Source organism: Chlamydotis macqueenii, chromosome 1 (assembly GCF_036417535.1).
Source record: "Chlamydotis macqueenii isolate bChlMac1 chromosome 1, bChlMac1.mat, whole genome shotgun sequence".
Taxonomy (NCBI): Eukaryota; Metazoa; Chordata; class Aves; order Otidiformes; family Otididae; genus Chlamydotis; species Chlamydotis macqueenii.
The window spans coordinates 91,975,995-91,996,671 of NC_141556.1; the positions used below are offsets into that span (position 1 = coordinate 91,975,995).

General features: G+C 40.1%; 1 protein-coding gene across 1 annotated transcript in view; it reads left to right on the forward strand.

Annotated features, from left to right (window-relative positions):
- The window catches only part of ZBTB20 (zinc finger and BTB domain containing 20), a 112,558-nt gene that overhangs the window by 58,277 nt on the left and 33,604 nt on the right, over nucleotides 1–20,677 (forward strand). The window contains exon 2 of the mRNA XM_086761362.1: nucleotides 20,285–20,381. The gene's annotated coding sequence lies outside the window, so the exon portion shown is untranslated. The remainder of the gene's footprint in view (nucleotides 1–20,284; nucleotides 20,382–20,677) is intronic.

Consider the following 20,677-nt stretch of genomic DNA (forward strand, 5'->3'; position numbering starts at 1 on the left):
TAGAAATCCCTTTGTGCTTAGGAGAGTTATCACAAGTATTGTCAAAGTGATGAAAATCACACCATTTTAGGCAGTTTGCTTCACTAGTCACTGCAATGCTCTGCTTGGTGTTTAGAAAAGCTATCAGCTGTCAATCAGATCAGCAGTGCCCATAGGGTTAAAAGTGCTGGTTGACATGCTAAAGGTAATTAAAACATCCTATCTATAAGGACTTACAGTATTAACTTTAAAATTAGCTTGCGCTTGGGGGAGTGAGCAGCATTGTCTTTCCTCCTCATATTTAAATGTTATCCTAGCCAAAATGGCTGTGAGAAATATTTTATCCATCAGCTGCTTGGAAGGTCCTCTGTGACATACATGGAGTTTTAGGATACAGGGCTTGTAGAAGCTGAGGTAAGCAGTGAAATATTACACAGATCTTGTAAGTGTAGAGGTCAAGTTATCAATGTGCATCAGTTGGATAATAAACACACAGCCTCAGGCCACCTTTGTCATAGGACTCCACAGCACCAGGCAGTCACATGGTGGGCTTGTCTTCTGTCAGGCTCAGCAGGGATTCCTTTTTGTTCTTTTAAAAGAAGCTATGTTTGACTCTGCAGATGGACAGGTAGATACTATTAGTTAGCAGGAAATTACAGAAAGCTAATAAGGTGCACAGGCTGTGGTTCGTCAATACATGGGCTTCAGGGACCAAACCGGTTGAACAAATTTTCTTCTTTGGCTGCTCAGATTTACCAACACATTGTAAAACTCCCTCACACGTGCCAGTGCAGCTGAGTGTAGAGTTGGGCTATGAACGGAGACAACCAATCTTTCTTTGAATCATGGGTTTTTTGCAGGGACAATGGCCAAGGGAGTCATGAGAATACCTTATCTGATATGCTTCTGAAATCACTGTTTCATTGGACCTTCAGCCTCAGGGCATGATTGGCAAAGTAATCAGTACTGCATTTATGTTTACCATTTTGTGCAGGAAGTGCAAATGCTGGTACAAACAGCTCCACTTCTCCAAAGATGTATTTTAATGCTGAATTTGAAGTTGTGCTCCTGAAGGCAGAGCAAAGGAAAAGAGTCTCCTGAATGTCATACTTCATCAGTGAGGAAGGTTAGCAGAAGAATAATTCAGAAACAAAGATGAACTTTGTATAATGTCACCTGAAACTTTTTCCTACACATAATGGAAGGATCCCATAGTCAGGAGAGCTGTACTCATAAGACCTCAGGTTGAGCTAGCAGTGACAGGAAGGTGCTGCATTGTCAGGGCTACGTGGCAGCACCAAATCTGAAGCAGCATCTCCTATGTAAGGGGGAGTTAAATCAGTTAGTATCTCTGGTCCAAAGAAAGTTGTCTTTTTTCCCCTTGGTTCCAAAAAAATATAACAGATGTCACTCAAATTAATATACCACTAACCTTGTTTTTCTCTTTGATAACACCACTGCTGTAAAGACAGAATTTGTTCTTCTTGCTGAGAACAATCAGTAAAAACAAGTTTATTCCTCTGTCTGTAACTTCCTGTTGCTTCTCACCCACAAGCTCTTTACTTTCCAGTTAAAAAGCTAAGGATTATTTCCAGTACAAGCTGAAATCAGTCAGGATCTGGTTTGTTTTATGTAATAACTTTTATGTCTCGGGTTTAGCTGGTGGTTTTCCTGTCTGCACTCCTTGCTGCTGGGGGGTTATGGATGGGAAGTGACAGTAGTGTTTCATCTCATCATGTCCAGATGCCTGCGCTCCCTGCACTGCCACCCCCTGCATGGCTCTGTGATACTTTTTGTCTATCTCTGCAGCTTTTTCCAGGGTTTTAATACTCAAGTAAGGAGAGTATTATTTTTTCTTTTATAGGCTTATATCCACGGTTCAGTAGTATGGAAGACTGCAAGGCTCGCTCTGTCTGTCATTGACTTTCTTAGGATGCTTTATAGAGAGAAGCTAGCTCCCTTTTTGCACAGTCAGGTTTCCAGATTTGTGATGCAAGCATTTAAACTTTTCACAGACTGGCTGGCCAACTCGTGGTTCAGGTCATGTATCCTTTAAAGTAATTTCCCCAGCTCCATTGTCACATCTTGTTGCCTGATCCATACGTGCTGCTCTCTTTTTATGCAATGGATTATCCACTCTGCTGTGCGGCTGTTCGTCATTGTACCCTCTGATGCTAAAAGAACCGTTTTGTCAACCCACCAGGTTTTACTGCTTGCTGTTTTACTCCTTTCTTGACAGGATTTTTCAATGACCATGAATTTAGTCTCCTTCCGGTTATTCATCATCTAACCTGCCAAAGTATGTTTCATGGGTTTCCATATTTTTACGGATGGCTTTTAGGCCAAAAAACCCCAGTGTACCTTGCAATCATCAAATTGGAAAAACAATCAAGACCTGCTCAGCCCATGTCCCCAGGGCCAATGAAGGATGGATCACATGTCTAGTGTTTTGTCTAGGGCAGTTTTAAATACACAGTCAACCTTCAGTTCCTTCCCTAAGGAGACTACTCTTCAGGCTTACTCTCCGTGGAATTTAAACTTTAAGTTACTGGTTTTGATTTCATCCATACACCCTTTTCTTATTAGCTACCCTCTCTTTCTCTTTTTTTTTTCCTTTTTTTTTTTTTTTTGGCATTTGCACCTTTCAATTATACGCAGCTTGTTTTCATGTCTTTCCCTTCGTCTGTTAGTCACTGGCATGTAACTCGGTTATGCAGATGTAGGTCTTCATTTCTTTACCTAATAGCTCAGTTTTTCCACCACCTTGGTCATTTACGTGGCTCTTCTCTGAACTCTTTCCAGTCACTTTGATGAGGAGGTGCCCAGAAACAAATGTCAGATTCCAGGTGATTTCACCTCAGAGCAGAGACAGAGAGACTGTTGCTGTATCTCACTGTTATGGGATGTGATTACTTAGCTTTTAATGGTGCTGATTTGTCTTGACTTTTCTCTGTGTGTGTGTTCAGTCTAGACTGTGGCCATCGTCTGTGGCTCTTAAAAGAGCCTCTTCAGCAGCCTCCAGGCCTATTCCATTGATCTGAATTCACTCATTTTCCTTTCAGGCTCCTTCAGCCCCTTTGCTCCCTCTTTGTCCTAAAGTGTAGTTGTCACAGAACTCGATATAATCCTCTCATGGTATGCGTTTTTCAGATACTGCAGTTAACAATTCAGCTTCACCTGCTTTCGGAGCCAATGCCGTGAGCTGAGATTTTGAGGCTACTTGCTCATATGTGTAGCAAATACTAGCACTCATCTTTAGCTATCTAAATCCATCCAAGGCTTCTTTGAAAATCTTAGGGTCGGTGAATCATGTTGTCCTGTAATGAGTCTTCATGAGACTAGGTGTTAAAGTAACATGCACTTGCAGCAAAATGCTCGATCTGGGCACTTCTCCCCAATCCTTGGGTGACTCAGACCCAGATGTTTCACCTTTTGATGTTTATCCATACAACTATATTAAAAGAACCAAAAAGAAACACCATGTTGAGATCCTTTGTAATTTTTGAAGGTGTTTGTATTCCAGTACAAATCTTGCTCTAGCACTTACTGTCAGCAGAACTGACGTCAGGTTAAAGTAAACAAATAATCTGATCAGCTTCTTAAAATGCATTAAATGTAAAAGGCAAGACACCATTTCTCTCCACAGTGCTCACCACCAGGTAAACCTATTTTCTCCATCCGGCGATTAGATATTTTGATCACTGTTATGCTTACAATCATTGTTTTTCTCATTCAGCATGTTATCATGTTTTTTGTTCCTTAAATATTTACTCCTGGCATGCATATATGCAGACATAAAAAAAAAACTTTTACATTTCCATACACTTGGAGTGCTTTTGGTTCCTACTTAGCTCTAGTATGGAAACCCCTGGGTAGCTGTGCTACTGTGACCTTTGTGCTAACTGCAGTGTCATGACCTCTGTGCTAATTGCAGCTTGCTATTGAAAAGACAGAATTTATGTCCTTGTTAGTGAAGCCTGTTCAGGATAAGATAAGAAAAAGATACATACCTTTCCACTGTCTGCTAACTTTGATAGTGCAAGATAAGAAAAATATGTGGAATACAGTGGACGGCACCATATGCTGTAAACAAGCGGCTATAAATATATTTGCATTGAAATACATATTGAGTTCTCTCCGACCTATAGGTGAACATGGTTGGGGTAGTCGTTTTGAACTGGTAACATAGCACTGCTTGGGTTTTTTGGTAGATTATATTCTTAAACAGTAAGCTAACCCACGTTTGGGCAGTTCCATCCCTTCAGTTCTTCTTTAGGATTAACTCTTACTAGAGACAAGAGTGGCGACAATGATGGATGCTACCAGAACAACATGGATGAACGGATTTGATTCTGCAGGTCTGACTCATGGCGGCTTGGTATCTTGGTATTTACATCTAAGTAAAGTGGTTTGGAAAAAGTCCATCAAATTAGAATAATTTTGGTTTGGTTTGGTTTTATGATTCTCTTAATTTTAGTATTCTCATTTTGTATCTCTTTTTCTTTCTTCCTAACACAGTTTATGGGTTTAATCTGTAAAGGGCTATTCCACCATATCTACTATTACAATATTCAAAAGTTTTAGAAAGCCAGGTCCATTTTAAACACAAGCAAAGCAGGCTGACGCCTAGGATTGTGGACTGGTAGGACAGAGAGACCGAATGGTTGGTCCCCAAAGTCTTATAACAATGGTTGTGACATCTTGCCTGAAATGGTGCTGGCAAGAGGCTGTGCAAGTAGCCAGCCATCCAAGTTGTCCTGACTTCTCCTCATCTCTCTTCCTACCAGGCCAACACATGGTGTTATCTCAGTGGGAACAGGCACGTGCATACGGTGTTGCAATGTTGCAGTCCGGCAGGGAGAGAGGCTGAGCAAGCGCACAGCAAAGCAGGCCTCCCCATTACCACTTACGTGCTGATTCTTCAGCTACTTGCGGGGGCAACTTCTTTGCCCATTTGGCTGAGAAGCTTTAAGCTTCCTTCGGTAATAAAATCCAAAAAAGGAAGTCATTTTTCTTTTCCTGTTGTTTCCAGGAGATGGTCAAGTTGTAGAATCTCTCTTTCAAATATTTCCCGAATCTCCAAATTCCTTTTTGTCTTTCCTTCCATATAATAGTTTCTACATAAAGAACTCAAAGTGTTTTCTCAACACTCATGAATTAAGCTTTATAAAATGTCTGTGAAGTCACTCGGATGTTATCTCAATTGGCCTTACAGAGAAGCACAGAGCACTGAAATATCTTTCTCAAGGCCAAGCATAGATTCCCCAGAAGAGGAGTAAGTAGGACCCAGATTTCCTAATTCCTAGTGCTGTTCTTTAAAATAAATAAAATTCCCTTTTGACTTCTGAAGATGCTCTTTGATGGTGATGACGGCAGTGTAGCGAGCCTTGTTTTATATTTGTAAAATTTTTCTTTTCCTTTTTGATCTCACATCCTTTAAACCTTATTATTATCATTTTTATTGATGCCAGCTCTAATCTATTTCTGTTTTTATTTTGGCAGCCATGAGTTTTCCATCAAATTGGTGAAACTATCACTTACTAAACTTCTTCATAGTATTAAAATTGATGAGATTGAGTTGACGTTGCTTTTAGCCTTTTTTTTTTAGTCTTTTTTTTTCTCTTTTAATAAAGGCAAATCAAACTGAGGTTACATCTGTACATACATTTACACCTGTACCTTATATCACTTTGTATACTCTGATTGATGGCTCTGTTTGTTACTACTCCTTTTCTATTATCATGCGTATCCATTTGTAGTAAAATACCCAGCTATCTTCACTGTTGTATTTTTGTACTCCAGTCGGAAGGCTCATTGCCACTCAGGCACCAATTGCAAACCCTTTTATTTTCCATCCTTTCCAGGAGATTTGCGTGACAGCTCAGTCCTGCTGCAGACTAAAATCTTTGCCTCTTTTTTCCTTACTCATGCCACGAAGTCGTAGCTGTGTGTGATATCACAGTGGGCTGCTATGGGAAATCTTGCAGTATCTGAAGGAGAGGATTATAACTAGGTTAACAAAGCCGTGGCAGAACTGGAATGATAAAGGTGTTTATCATACCATAAAGCATTTTAGTAATTAGAAATTTAAGCACAGACGTTTCCTGTTTTTTGAGGGAGAGCTGGAATTTTATCTGCTTTTCTCTCTTATGCTTCATCAAGGAAGTTCACATTTATAAAGCCAGAATTGAAGCTGCACTTTGTTTTTCACACAGTAAGAGGGAAGGGAAAAATGTGCAGGCAGGCTGGGTCTATAACATTGATTTGTAACCAACAAAGGAAATGTCTACTTATGAGACACAAATCAATGTAACCAGACTGTGAAAGTGCAAACAGAGATGTGAGAAAATTATTTGATCGTTAGTCTTCCTTTGGAAAAGACAGAGGGCTAAATTCTGCTCTCATTTATGAGGATGTAACTTTCAAGAAAACCAGAGGAGATTTGCCAGTGTAATTATGAAAAAAAATTCATACTATGTCCTTCTGATGGCTGGAGGTATAAGGCATTAGTGAGGAAGGTGGCTAGGCAGCAAAGGGAGGTAGAGGAAGGGTGCTGTAGCAAAGAGGATATGAACCAGGTTTTGCTATTAATGAATTGTACGTACAGAAAACATATTGATGTTCCTTCCCATGCAGAAGTGACCTATGTGAACTGTGCACCTGCTTAATTCAGCCAAAATCTTAAAACAATTGTCATTACCCTGAGGCTTTGTTGCTACAGGCTGAGATATTTTATTAGAGATGGACTGGTCTCCTGAGAATTGTCTAGGAAAACCCTATATTAATAAAAAAGCCACCCTATTTTGAAGCTAAGAAGAAAATTTGATGGTCTAAGTCCTTTTGGCCTGTGGGAAGTAACAGATGCTGACTTGGAAGTGCACCTCTTTATTCTTACATGGCTAGTCTTTACAAGAACAGTCTGCTTCTCATGTGGTTGGGAGTTTGTCTCCCATGGAGCTGTTTGCACCCCCAGACTTACCCTGTAGATTGATAGAATTGGTTGTTCCCATGCAAAGTCTCTGGGGCAAACAGTTTCTGAAGCTGTAGTTTGATGGCACAGTGGATCTGAATCATAATACCCTATCAGAAACTCTAGCCATATAACACAAAGTGTTGATCTAGGATAAATTCACATACTGGTTTGAATGTTTTCAGAACAAATGGATTAACTTTATATGGTAGGCTTTATGCCAGATCAGATATCACCTGTCTGCGCCACGCTGACTTCAGGCTGGATTATCTATCGTCTGTTCTCTTGCAGCGACACAAACTCTTGCTAATTTGACAGTAATGTGATCATGTGCCCATGCCAAAACCAGGTCAGATCTATACTGCTGAGTGATCGCATGGTAATGGTTGTGGACTGATAGCCTGAGTCTGTTCATTAGTGGGGAAACTCATGTAGACTTCAGCATCAAAAATCCACCAACGTACAGGCAAACTACCTTCCTTTAGCTCCACACCCTGCTTCAGTCTACGCTTCAGTTCCACTTCGCCTGCAGAGGTTCCCTGCATTTGCACTGGTACTGGGCTTTCCCCATATGTCTCCATTCAGTTCAATTAGTGCAGTCACTGGAAAGAAAAAGAGGCCAACACATGCATGCGTACACAGTTTTAAAGGCTTGGGATCCATTTGGAGAGGTAGATATTTTTATTCTGGCTAAACTATTCTAATTCCTGTGGATATTGTTTTATTTATGCCACAATGCGAGATTAAATCAGGCCATGCCTTCCCAACAGACAAACAAAGTGAGTCTAAACAAATGATATTTTTAAAAGCTTTTGGGATAAGAATAATTTTGAATCTAAAATGCATTAAAGTGACATTAAATAACAACAAAAAGCTTACATTCATTACAAGTTAAACTCCCCTTTACAGAAGGAGATGCAACAAGTTTTGTCATTTTACTTTGTAATCTGAAAAAAGTCCTCTTTGTGATTTTTCTGTCTTCTGAGCTGCACTTGGTCTTTTGAGACAGAGGCAAAACTCTCCCTGGCACTTGCCCCCAGCTCTCACATGTGGTGAATATTTCCTCTTGGGTGCTCTTTGTGTCGTGATATCTTAAAATAAGTGTCTTTCTGTCAGGCATTGCTCTTATATAATACATGTTGTCATCTGGAGTGAGACACAGTTGTGCATATTTAGCTGGTTTGCTTTGTAATGCGTCATTACAAGTGACCGAAAACATGGTACAGGAAGTTGTTTGTGTGCTTTTCTTCGTTGCTTATGCAACTCCCAAGCAGAAAATGTTCTTGAGAGCAGATGGTACAGAACAGTCAGTTGCAAGCTCCACTTTCCAGATGCATAGATGTTTCATGTCTACTTGAAGCCAGTTCAGATGGCTTTGTAAACTTGAGACCAACTTTTGTTTAACCCTTTACTGGGCCACTGGTGAAGGTGTTTCCCACAGGAGATTCAGTCCTAATAAAAATAACTTGAATGCAGAAGATCCACTGTTTTCTCAGATCCTTAGCCAGAATCTGGGATGTAGTGTTATGATCAGCAATTAAAATATTAATACTGTTTTTTCTAGAAGGAGTGTTGCAAGTTCAGCAACTGATGCATGATCTGTGGTTTCCGTTAGTTTCTCTCTGTCTTTCAACTTTCTAAATAGTACGTTGTAACATAGAGTAGCAAATATCTGAATTTCTTACTGCTTGACAAGGGGATTACTAGATAGTGAAGGCAAATTAATTTGACTTCCTACAGAAAAGGTAAGAACTTCTTACCCTAGGGCAGTAACACAGTCAGCTCATCATGACTGCATGATACTGATAAACTGCAGTTTACAACTCAGCAGGTTTCTTGTTTGATTTGGTTTTTTTCACTTGCTTGGTGTTTGGACTTTTCACAGTAGGCTTATTGCTGCTGAACTATAGGCTTTTATTTGATAACAAATAAAAGTACCAGTCCATTTTTTTCCCTGTTGCACCCACAGAAATCCATCTGAGACCATATGAGTATTACGGACTAACTTAGTAGGAGGGCATCCGTGAAAGCTGGTCTGCAGTTGTTGGCCAGACCAGTCAGTTTGTGAGTTCAAACACAGTTTAGGTTTAGTTCAGTTTTGACTTTAGTGTAAGGTGATCTGTGGATTCAGGGACTCATAATAAGTAAGATGCTTGGTCCTGTTATAACAGTACCGAATTGTTGGTTATAGTCCATAGATCCTGAGAAACAAGCAAGTAAAGATTCCTCCAAAGATACTGCCTAGTTGTATGGTACACCTTGGTCAGAAAACCAGAGTCTGACATCTGATCCACTAATCTTTGTTGTTTTCAAATACTTCTAACAAATATTCCAGAAAGATTATCTTTCCTGTGAGAAAGAGAATAGATGTAGAAATAACAGCTGAAGGAGAGCATTTTTTATTATGTCATCAGTTAAGTTTTTAATTGTTTATTACATTCCCACAATCTGAAGAGATGAACCTAAACTGAACGTACAAAGCTGAACAAATCCCTCAGAAGTGGAACACTGGAACAGGTTGCCCAGAGAGGTGGTGGATGCCCCATCCCTGGAAACATTCAAGGCCAGGTTGGATGGGGCTCTGAGCAACCTGATCTGGTTGGAGGTGTCCCTGCTCCTTGCAGCGACTAGATGGCCTTGGACTAGATGGAATCTATGATTCTATGATTGTAAGTCAAATTGACTTTCCAAATCCCTAGCTCCAATCCATCTCTTAAACTGAGAGAATATAGCAGTTTGGTATGGCTGAAGTCTGGCTCTTTTGTTGGTGATACCTTATAATCCAAGCTTAGATGCCCATGTATTCTGATTGATGGTAAAAGAGATCAGAAGGAACTGGTTTCTCTGGAAAACCTTGTGAATCAGTCTAGAACCACTCCACTTGCCAACAGGCTCCCCAGGGAAGTGGTCATGGCACTAAGTCTGTCAGAGTTTATGGAGTGTCTGGACAACACTCCTAGTCATATGATTTAGTTTTAGGTAGTCCTGTCAGGAGCAGGGAATTGGACTTGATGATCCTTATAAGTCCCTTCCAACATGACATATTTTATGATTCTGTGATTCTTTCCCTTTGAAGTCTTGTGTTTGTTTAAACAGAATCAGGATACTAAAGTTGATGGACATGATAGCATGTTTCTCTGCAGCAAAATTTTGTCCCATTTGGCAAGAGGACAGGCAGTTCAATGTCTCAGAGAACAGCAGCATTACTGGCAAGAATTTCTTCCTTGACCTACTGGATGAAAATTCAGAATTTTTGTATACCATAGTGGTCTTCAGAAACTCCTTCTCTCTGTGGACCACTCATAGTTTAGAATAATATTTTCAATTTATAAAGAAGTTTCATTTGAAGACCTCATAACTGATTTGCAGCATTATCTATTAGACTTGCAGTAATGAGGGAGTTGCATATTGTCCTTTACTTTTCCAAGGGGGAAACTGAGAGGTGGAAAAAATAAGGATTTGTCAGGACTGTGAGAAGTACCAGCTTGGTCAAAATGTGGACCTTCTCTAAGAGACAGAAGGAGAGTTCACATCTAGAATGGGTCAAGCTTTCAGGTCAGGATCCAACCATGGCCTTTGCCAGTCAATGCTCTCTAAAAACCAAACAGTGCTGTTGAATTTTCTTTTCACTCCCTCTTGCTGCTTGGGCTGTGAAGCAAATTGCATATACCAGACTGGCTTCTCAAGGCAGTAAGTGAAAAATGGCATTTTAAAATAATAGTTCCCAGGTCCTGCAGCTCAGAACTGTCATATTGCATGTTAAAAGCTCACTCCTTCCCAGAAGTAAGGTGTAAAAAGTAATATGAATATGCGTGTGTCTGTGCGTGTGCGTATGTCTGAGTCTGGGACACAGACAGATTCCCTACCTGGAAATGGCTTGCTATTATTAGCCATGCAGTTACCAGGGGTTATGTAAGACAATTGAAGCTCTGTTTTTTAACAGAGACATGATTCATGCTACTTGTAGTAACAGTAACCACCTCCAAACGAGACAGAAAGCAGACACAGACAAAAGGCTGAAGAAATCAATGCTGCCTGAACACAGTCGTCCTCCTGATACCTTCTGCCTCTGAAACAGCTGTTGGGTTATCAGCAGCAGAGGTTAATGCTAATTTCGAAGACTTCTGGAGTTACTGAGCTGGTGCATCTGTATCGGCAGTGTTTGCAGGGAGCAGCTGAGGCTGCAGAAGCTGCGAGGGGGAACAGCGCTGGGCACACTTTGCCGTGTTCCCGTCAACGTCTCTGGTGTTCTGCAGGAGGCTGAGGGAGCTGTGAGCAGAACTAGCACTCCTACTCTATTTTCTCAGTTACTCCTGCTGGGAAAGGCTGGAACCAAAACAACTTTTGGCTTCTCTGCAGTTAACACTTCTACAGTCATTTTTATAGTAATGTGGAGGGAGAGCTACCTGGAGTAGCTTTGAACTTCTGCCAGCAGTCTTCATTAGAGCAAATTGTGAAATCTGATTGAACTAGAATAGCTCTAAGCTTCTCTACAGCTAAGATTCCTGATCCACCTCCTACGGTACTTCTTGCCGGTCATGGCAGAGATCAGAATATCTGCAAGCACCTTCATAATTTTGTTCATCTGGGCTGTTTTCTTATAACAATTTCTGTTGGGAGATAGCAGGAGTAAGGTAGCTGCCAGATCTTCTACAGTCAAAGATCCAATCTCTTCCTCACAGAATTTCTTTCCTGATAGGAAGAAGGGTTGTATTCAGATTACCAAAGTGAACACCAGTGGGGTACTTATTTACAGTGTCACCTTCGGAAATAAAAGGTTGGGGGAGTTGCTATTGGGTCCCCTCAACTCACTGCCATTCCCTGCTACGTCTCCTCTTGGAAGACTGTGGTTCTCCTGTAAAATTTCATTTCAGCATCATCTAAACCATTCTGCATAGTAACTTCTGCTGTCAAAGAAGAAGATGGTGAAGATTTGGAAATGGTCTTTTTAGCACTCAGGAGACAGTCCTCCTACGTTGGCAGAACTTCTCCAACAGCAGAGCCAAGTGTCTTCAGTTTCATTCAAGAAAGTTTTGAAATGACCAGAGAAATAGTCTCTAAGAGCCATAGAAGAGAGCTGAATACTGAAATCAAATAAATCCCGGTTTGTTTTTATGAATTATTGAGTTTATGATTTGCTAATACTGGAGTAAGAATAATAACAATTATTGCTATGTTATTTTCCTTAATGCATCGTGCTGCATATACTGTAGAGAGTAGAAATCACTTCAGCTACTATTAATGTTAGTAATCATTCTCCATCAGTCACACTGCATAGAGTTTTAGGAGAAAAGTGAAAAATAACTCAGAGTGCCTTAAAAATGGCATTGTAGTCATATCCTGACTCTGTGCTTTCCTGGCACGGGGTATTTAAAACCCAGATCTGAATAATGCAGCCGGCGCTGACATCTCTACATTTCGGGCACACTTAAGAAAAATCCTGTTTTGATGCAGATGATACGTAACTTTAAAAAGCAAATAATTATCACAAATATACATCACACCGCAGGGCACGTTGCTGTCAGTGACTTGACATTTCAAATGATGAGTTTCAAAAATGTGCATAACCATCATTTTTGATTGAACAGTGTTTTAGAATAATTCACATGCTCATCTAGAACTTTTTTCATTGTGTTTTGGCACTGAAGCATGAAACAGGAAATCTACAGTGGGTTTATCTTTGCTTGTGAGGAAGCAAACGCTTTGATCAGTTCTACGTACTCCAAGGCTGTAGTCAGTTATTCCTCAATGGGTAATGAAACCAAAGCCCAGAGTGACTCTCTTTCTCTGTGGATCCTGTGTGATATTTTATATATAGTTTTTGACATAAATCAAACAAGCTTTCGTTTGTACCGTTTGAGGCCAGAGGCAGCAAGCACACAGGAAGAATGGTATGGGAAAACATGTTCATGGTGCTTTTTACCTCATCTTTTCACTGTGTTGGTTACTGACTCTTTAATGATTGACTTGCAAGGGAAATCTTCAGAGACATGAGACAGTCATCCAAAACAACAACAACAAAAAAAATATTCAAAATCATTTGAGTCTTTTTCCTGACTGTCAGTAACATCATTGTTTAGCTCAGTGTCCGGGCAGTGCTGTTATGAATCTTAATACTTAAGGAAAAGATTCCTTGTCTCAGACCTTGCCCCTCAAAATGCATTCAAACATTGTTTTTAATATAAATCTTCCTCTAGTAAAGGCAGGTAAAATCCTGCAAGTTTCATCCTCTCCTTATAAAACAAGTCACATAATAAAAGTTCAGTGAGAGGGAAGAATTCCATCAAGATGATGCTTAGGTCTTTTTAGGGGGAGGAGAGTGCTCAATTTTTCTGTTTATCTATTTGATAACTGGGCTCTTGGGGCTTGAGAAAAACAGATACATGAATGATGGTTTCGTTTCCTAATTTACCTTGAAGGGGGTGGTTCTGCAGATCAAAAGGGGATGGTTTCAATGGATCAAATCCACTGAAATGTATAGCTGGTGATATTCCATTGCACTACATGGAATTATACTTTAAACGAATGTAAACAGTATCTTAATAGTTTCTGAAGCAACATGCCACAAAAAAAAACCCCAGGATTTCATGAGTTTTGTCAGTTACCATTTTGTATCATCTTCTATACTCATGATAATGTACTTCAGACTTGTGATTGAGATCAGCTTTCAGCATGAGAACTACAAATTTGCTGGCCGGACATTGATGCATCAAGTGCTGCAGCCCTGTAACCAGGAGGGAGGGGCATGTGGCAGAACCAGTGCCAGTAGTGTAAATCTTCATTAAATTGTGTTACGTGTCTCAGCACTTAGGTAAAAATACAGGTTTGCAAACCCGGTTTCTGAAACATGGAGATCTGTTCTTTGAGGACATTCAGTGCTTTCTTCAATTCACCAACATCTATGGGACTAAGGGTTCCAGGGTTTATGCCAAAGTGTTTGCAAGGACAACATTCAATGAAACGCAAGCCATGTGTAGAGGAGGAGGAAAAAACTCAGCTCATTCTTTTCGTATGCTTTCATTGTTTTTGTTCTTCCTGAAAAATAATGTCCTTTCAGATTTCATTTGACATATCCATGATGTTGAACAGATTCGGAGAAATCACCAATATTTTGACAGGGTTCCTTGGCAATGAAATGTTCATGAAGCTCATCTGTCATGAGCTAATCTGGCTCATCTAGCCAAAGCAGTAGCTTAGGCGGATATATTACTGTAACAATTTAATTTCTACACATTTTCTTCATCTCTGGTGATTGCAGTGATGGCAACTCATATTTCAGTTGCAGAAACATTGGTAGTAATTGCAGCACAACTCTATCTTTGGTTTTGTGAGAACCTTGTTTAAGATAGCAAGGCAGCATCATGTTGTCCAAGTGCCGCCTTCTTGATAACAAGGCAATACTCTGATTGCGCTGGCCATCTTCAGCGTTCATGTTTTCAAAACCGTAACCTCTTACCTTGTTCCCCTCCCACATATGAAACCTTCTGAGTTTCATACAGTAAAGCTGATGCCTGGTAACCTACAGCATCAGCACATGAATGCCTGAGGCTGTTTATACTCTCAAACTGATTCTGTTAATACTAAGTATCTGTAGAAAACTAGCACTCAGGATGCAACAATGCTAGCAGTATACAAGCATTACCCACAAATCAGTCTGTTCCCTGGACAGCTTATGTATGTGCAGTTCCACTGAGGACAGAAGGTTTACCCCGTATATGACACCAGCATCAATAAAAGAATGACTTTATGTATTTGCCTCAGTTACATCCCACTTCAATGAACTGCTCTGAAAAGTGTGTGGTTTCATTCAATATTCAGATACGATTGTGAAGACTCCATAATAGGAATATAGATAATTCTACATTGTTATACCCAGCAATATTTTGCCAGCATAATTTAAAAATAATAATTGTATATATAATTATATAGACATACATGTATATATAGTTACTATATATACATGTACATATCTATATATGCCTGTACAAACAGTATTGTACATATCTATCTGTATGTACAATACTGTTTCTTCTCTTTACCATTTGTGAGAAGATAACTCTTGGTCTGACCCACTGTCATGGTTCAGTCTGGCATAATAGGTTTTTGTATTCATTTGAATGTCTGGCTGGATGTTGCATCAGGGCTTTTAATCTGCTTCTGGTCTGATTAAGCTTACCAACTACTAATATTTAGTTGCCTCTTCCAGGTGTCTTCACCATTTCAAATCAGGTGTGCAAAGTCCAAACAGTTGCTCGACATTGCCTAACATTGCTTTACCCTGCTCTGCCCCCAGCGAGGTGCAGCCAAGAGACCAATCTGTACTTTCCTTGGTCACAGTCTAACACGTTTCTCTGTAACTGTGGGGTTTATACACCCTACACACTAAGCATTATGAGATCTTCATTAATGGAAAATAGGCAGCACCCCAATTTATATCTTAAATGAGAGAGAACTTTTGGAAAAGCTCAGGGTTGAGGCCTTGTGCTGCTGCCTAGGGCAGGAGGGACCATTTGACATGGGAAGTGGAAAGGAAAATCAGTAGGAGAAGAGTTATCCTTTTGGGTCTTAGCTCTTCGGTATGGTTAGTTGTTGCATTGAGAATACCACTTGCAAATAGAAAGAAGTATCAGAAGAATCAACAGACGAAAGTGATACCTAGAGAATGCCTATTCCAAGTGCCAAATTCAAACTTAAGAAAAGAATTACAGCTTAAAGGAAGTGAAATTCTATAGTATCAGATAAAAGGCAGTTAATGAAGAGAAAAAGAATCAGATACAGACAAGTAATAGAGGGTTTGTGAGACAAAAAGTGGGAACATGATGTAGACTTTACTGCAAACTACATTGCTATTCCAGACTTCAGTAAGTACCTCTAGGACTTCAGGGAGAGATTTTTTCTCTAGTGCTTTTGCAAAGATGTGCTTGTGGGAAATTGGCCTTTACCAGGCTAGAGTAGTCCAGCTTCTTTAAACAGTCTTTCTGCAAATGTCTAATCCATTAACAAATTAATTTCTGAATTTCAGGCCCAAGTACTGATAGTAGACGTACAGTGTTCCCAGTAGAATACAGACAGGAGCAGTTTCCACTCCTAGATGAAGCCCTGACTATTCTGAAAAAATCATGCTATGGCCTTCTGATAGCATGTCCTGTGCTGCTATTTTTTTATGTTTTCTATGGCACAAGTTCTAGCCTCTGTTTGAAAGGTGTTTTTTGTATCACAGTCCATCTTGATCTCTGTCTCAGATATTGTGGTTGGATATCTATCTAATGAGGAAGAGTTTCTTCTTGTGGTTCATCAGTTGGTTTAGCACAGCAGAGATTTCGTCCCGTGCAGAATATACTGTTCCAGATCTTTTTCAATCCATTTGTACATCACTCTTAGCCAACAGTCTAACCCTGTTCATGAAATATAAATGCTACAGTCTGCTGTAGTCAGAGGATGTACCTACCTTCTTTTGAAAAAGAAACAGTAAAATACATCTGGAATGACCCACTTCGTGCAGCAGGTTGACTCTTGAGTCATGTTTGTTGATGGCTAATGCTGCTGTTCTCGCCTTCTCCTTCTCGTTACTGCTTTAAGAATTTCACCCAAAATGCTACTTCTGGAGAGAAAAAGTGACCAAAAAAGAATTGCATTTAGCCTAGACAACTCAGTCTGAAAATATATCATGATTGTGATATAATTAAAACTGACCCCACCTTACTCAAGAGACCTGAACAATGTGTGGATTAAGATCAGACATGCTAACTTCTGTGGCACTAGCGAGTTCTTATTTTCCGTTGCCTCATGATAGACAGCACTGTGCCAGCACAGCAAATAAGAATAATCAGAAATAAGATCACAAGAAGCTCATTTTTTAATTTTTTCATTACTAGGGATCACACGGAAGGCAGGAGGAAGCAGACTTCTGAAGATACCGGGGAAAAGTGTATTGCAGGGATAAAATAAATAGCAATTAACTCCAAAATTGAATCCCCTTTATCAGGACTCACTAAGAGAAAGTAAAAGAAGACTGTGGTACCAGGTCTCAGGCAAAGAGAAGGAGCTATTCTGCCACTTGTTTCTTGCAGGTCAGACATGTGAGTGTCCTTAACGAACAGGGAACACTGAGGGTGTTTGATGGTGTCTCTGAGTAGAAAGAAGTACAGCCAGGGGAAGAGATAAAAATGTCCTGTGGGGAACCAACCTAGAAAAAGCAAATTTCAGGACCAAGCACTAGTTGGAAATTTATGTTTATAATATTTAAGTCATATTGTGATGGTGTGTTGTGTAAAGAGCAGAGTCAGGCCAATGCTCGTTTCTGTGTGTTTTAAGTAATGTGATATGACAGGCCACATCAGATCAATGGTGCTGATTAATGAACAGCTCTGGAAAGGTAGCTAACAAGAGATGAAAGGGTCAAGACACAAATTTCAGGAGAGAAGAGATGGAGGATCAGTGCCTCAGACACCGAGTTATGGTCCAGGAGCCCATTAATCATCAGCATCATTATGTAAAGTACCACATTTCCTCCTGACTTTATGCCCACTGCAACTCCACTGAAGCCAGTATAGAATTGACCTACAGTGTACATCTTAAATCACAATCTGTAGTACATCACTGCTGTCATAAAATGGACCTTCCTTAATAAAAACAGTAGTACAATTAATATTTCTTACACCCTCTAAATTACCAGGTAAAGCTTGGGAAGAGCAAGGTGGAATGAAAGTGAGCATATATAAAATGCCCAAGTTACTATCATTAGTGGAAATATTTAAGTAATAAGAGTCTACATTTCTGGAATGCATTCATGCAGAAAACTTATCCTCCAAAATCTTAATTAAGCACACAGTACATCGTGGAGCAGAAATGCTAATGCTTTTCTTTTCTAGGTAGAGGAGCCCAGGTAGAGAGGGGAGAAGTGACTTAACCCAATGTCACACATCCCATTCCTCTGTTATCCTACTTGTCTGTCTCTCTTTTTGTCCAGTCTTCTAATGGTAAAAAATCATCTTCCTCTAATTTTTCCCTAGCTAGGTAAAGACTTGTATAAAAATTTGGGAGTGTTTCCTTCTCTTTTGCACTCCCCATATCTGCTGAAGCACCATCAGCTTTGTTGATTTTATGTATTTAAAATGTACCTATCAACTGCTGATGATCTCAGTGCTTTATGCTCTGAAAAGAGATGCATCTTCCCAGGCCATAGCAAAAATGATGGAGAAAAACAAATATATTTTAAGAAGTCTTGCGTTTCGTGAAGATTTTAGGGCCCAGATTTTGTAGAAGACTTTGAGCAGCCCATCTCCTAACAACTTGTCTGCCTGACCCTTGATGTGAAGCCAGATTGAGTGCTAAGCAGTGCTACATTAGCGAGCCACTTGGATTGGGATCCCAGAGATTGGAAGAGCAAAAATAACACGAAAAGAGAGGTGACAAAATATGCAGGATTAGTACATTCAGATCTTAGGCTTCTCTTGTGTGAAATTAGGAGTGAAGTGAGCAGGAGTTTTGCCGAAGTAAAGACTAAAGACCTGATCCTATGATTTTTCTGCTTCTAGTACAAGTTAAAAATGAATGTTAACTAAAGTACTGGGCACTCTTTAAGGCACTTGGGATTTATGCCTTAAAAAGATAAGCAATAGGCAGATAAAAGACAGATTGATGCGTGCAGAGTGGATATAAGAAGCAAGGTCAACATTAACAGAACAGGTGGGGCACATATGGAAGTAGGACAGAGAGCTTGAAAGTGAGCCACGCTGAGTGTTAGCAAGGATTTAAATCTACAGAACCCTTGGTAGTGGTCAAAAATGTCACTGTTTTATGTAAGTCTTTTAAGCGAACCTGATGCTGGCATATGGTTCTTATCCCAGGCTCTAGTGAAACTCAGAGGTTCAGGCTGAGTTGAGGATTATTTTTTCATGTTTAAATTTACTCAATCTGCAATTCAAAGCAGACTTCAAGAGGGGAGAACCCACAAAAACTGGAATCAAAGAAAATGTTTGCTTGAGCCCCTGTGAAGTGTAGCTGCCAGATTTCATGCAGCCTGTTGGAATCTATATGTAATATATATCCCAGTCACCAGTAATTGTCATCATTACAAAATGTATAAATTGAACATAAAACCAAATGTATATTTTCTGAAGTACATTATTACAGTGTCATCGAAAATCCTTCATTGTGTCTGCTGGTGTTCATTCCAGTTTTCCTGCTGCACGAACAGTGGGGGTTTTTTATTGTGTTGCGGTTACAGACATAAATTCCAACTTGCATAGTGACATTAACTACCTGTGAAATAACAATTACAGCTCTTATCATTTTTTGTTCACCTTCTTGATTTCTTTGATAAAACAAATATTTGCTTTTCTTGTCTGATCAGAGTAGGCAAAATCATTTATTCATGGAAACAGCACCATTGGCTTCACTGTGGGTAGGACTGAATATGCTGATGTCCCAGGAGTTCTTTGCATGAGTGAAGTGAGCAGGATTTAGTTCTCTCCCTGGATGTTAACTTCAGACATACTTCCAACATCCACAGTGAGCCACCCAAAGATCATAAGAATTTAGCAAAGGAGGAGTTCTGCTAGTCTAGGGAGGCAGTCAAGTCCCCTCAAAATGTAAATACTCCCAAAACCGTAGGTCTTAGTGGTGAAATCACCCTCTAATAAATATTGGAGCCAGGGTTTTTCTTTGGATCCCTTTTTGTATTAGTCCATTGAGTCCAACTCTGTCTTCAGCTTAGGAGATTTCAGACATAAAACTGCTGCTGAGCTGAATCTTTCCTGAAAGGCTGACAATAAGTTATTTCACTGGTCTCACTGCAGTAGACCTAGTGGCTGATGGGAGATAAGTGGGATTTCTACTTTGATGAGCCATCATTTTTGTGATGTAAAGACAGCAAAAGAAGAGAAGGGGATTTTTGCCTTCCTTTTCCTGCCTTTCAGTCCTGAGGAAGTGTTTGTTGCTGCTCTGAACAGGACTAGCCTTGTTGTTCTGATGAGATGCACTTGAGTGCCAAGTTTGTGCTAGCTCTCCATCACTGCTCCGTGCTCATGCCATTAGAGTGAGCAGCTTCTCAGAATGAATCCTACTGATAGCACTTTGCTGGCTAATCCTCCCTCTCCTACTCACTTCACCAGAGTAGGTTGCATGGGCAAACTAGGGTAACCGGGGACTGACTGTGTTGTCGTCTGCAGCCAGGGCTGGAGGGATTGAAGCGGGAAGAATTCGGCCCTGCCAGGCTGCAGCCAGCTGTACTGACAGTGGAGAATGCCAGTTAGCATTGCAGCAAGTTTTCTTGCTCTCAGTAAATAATTATTATTTCCCCCTGACCTTTCCTTTTGGTTCTTTCTGGTACAGACACAGCCTCTCTCTGTTCCCTGCCCCAATGAACGTCTGCACTAGGTCCAAGGCTTGGAGTAATTTACCTGAAGAGTGATACAATTTGGAAACCACTGTAAGTATATTTTATCTCTTATAAAAGACTTCTTGTTTCACCAAAAAAAAAGACATCTTTAAAAAACAAAAACAAACTGCAGCACCTGTGAGCATTACTGATGAGAGTAAGCTGAGTTTTGCTTTTGAAATTCACAAGGAAATACATGGGCAAAAAATATGTCAATAAAAAAACTGTTAAATATTTAAGTCGTAGCCTCACAGCATAGTTCAGCAATGGCTGGTTTGATGTACTTGTATCTTTTAGTTTGGCAGGTTCTCCCTGCTCACTGCTCTAGTTCGTGCTGTTCTAGTTGG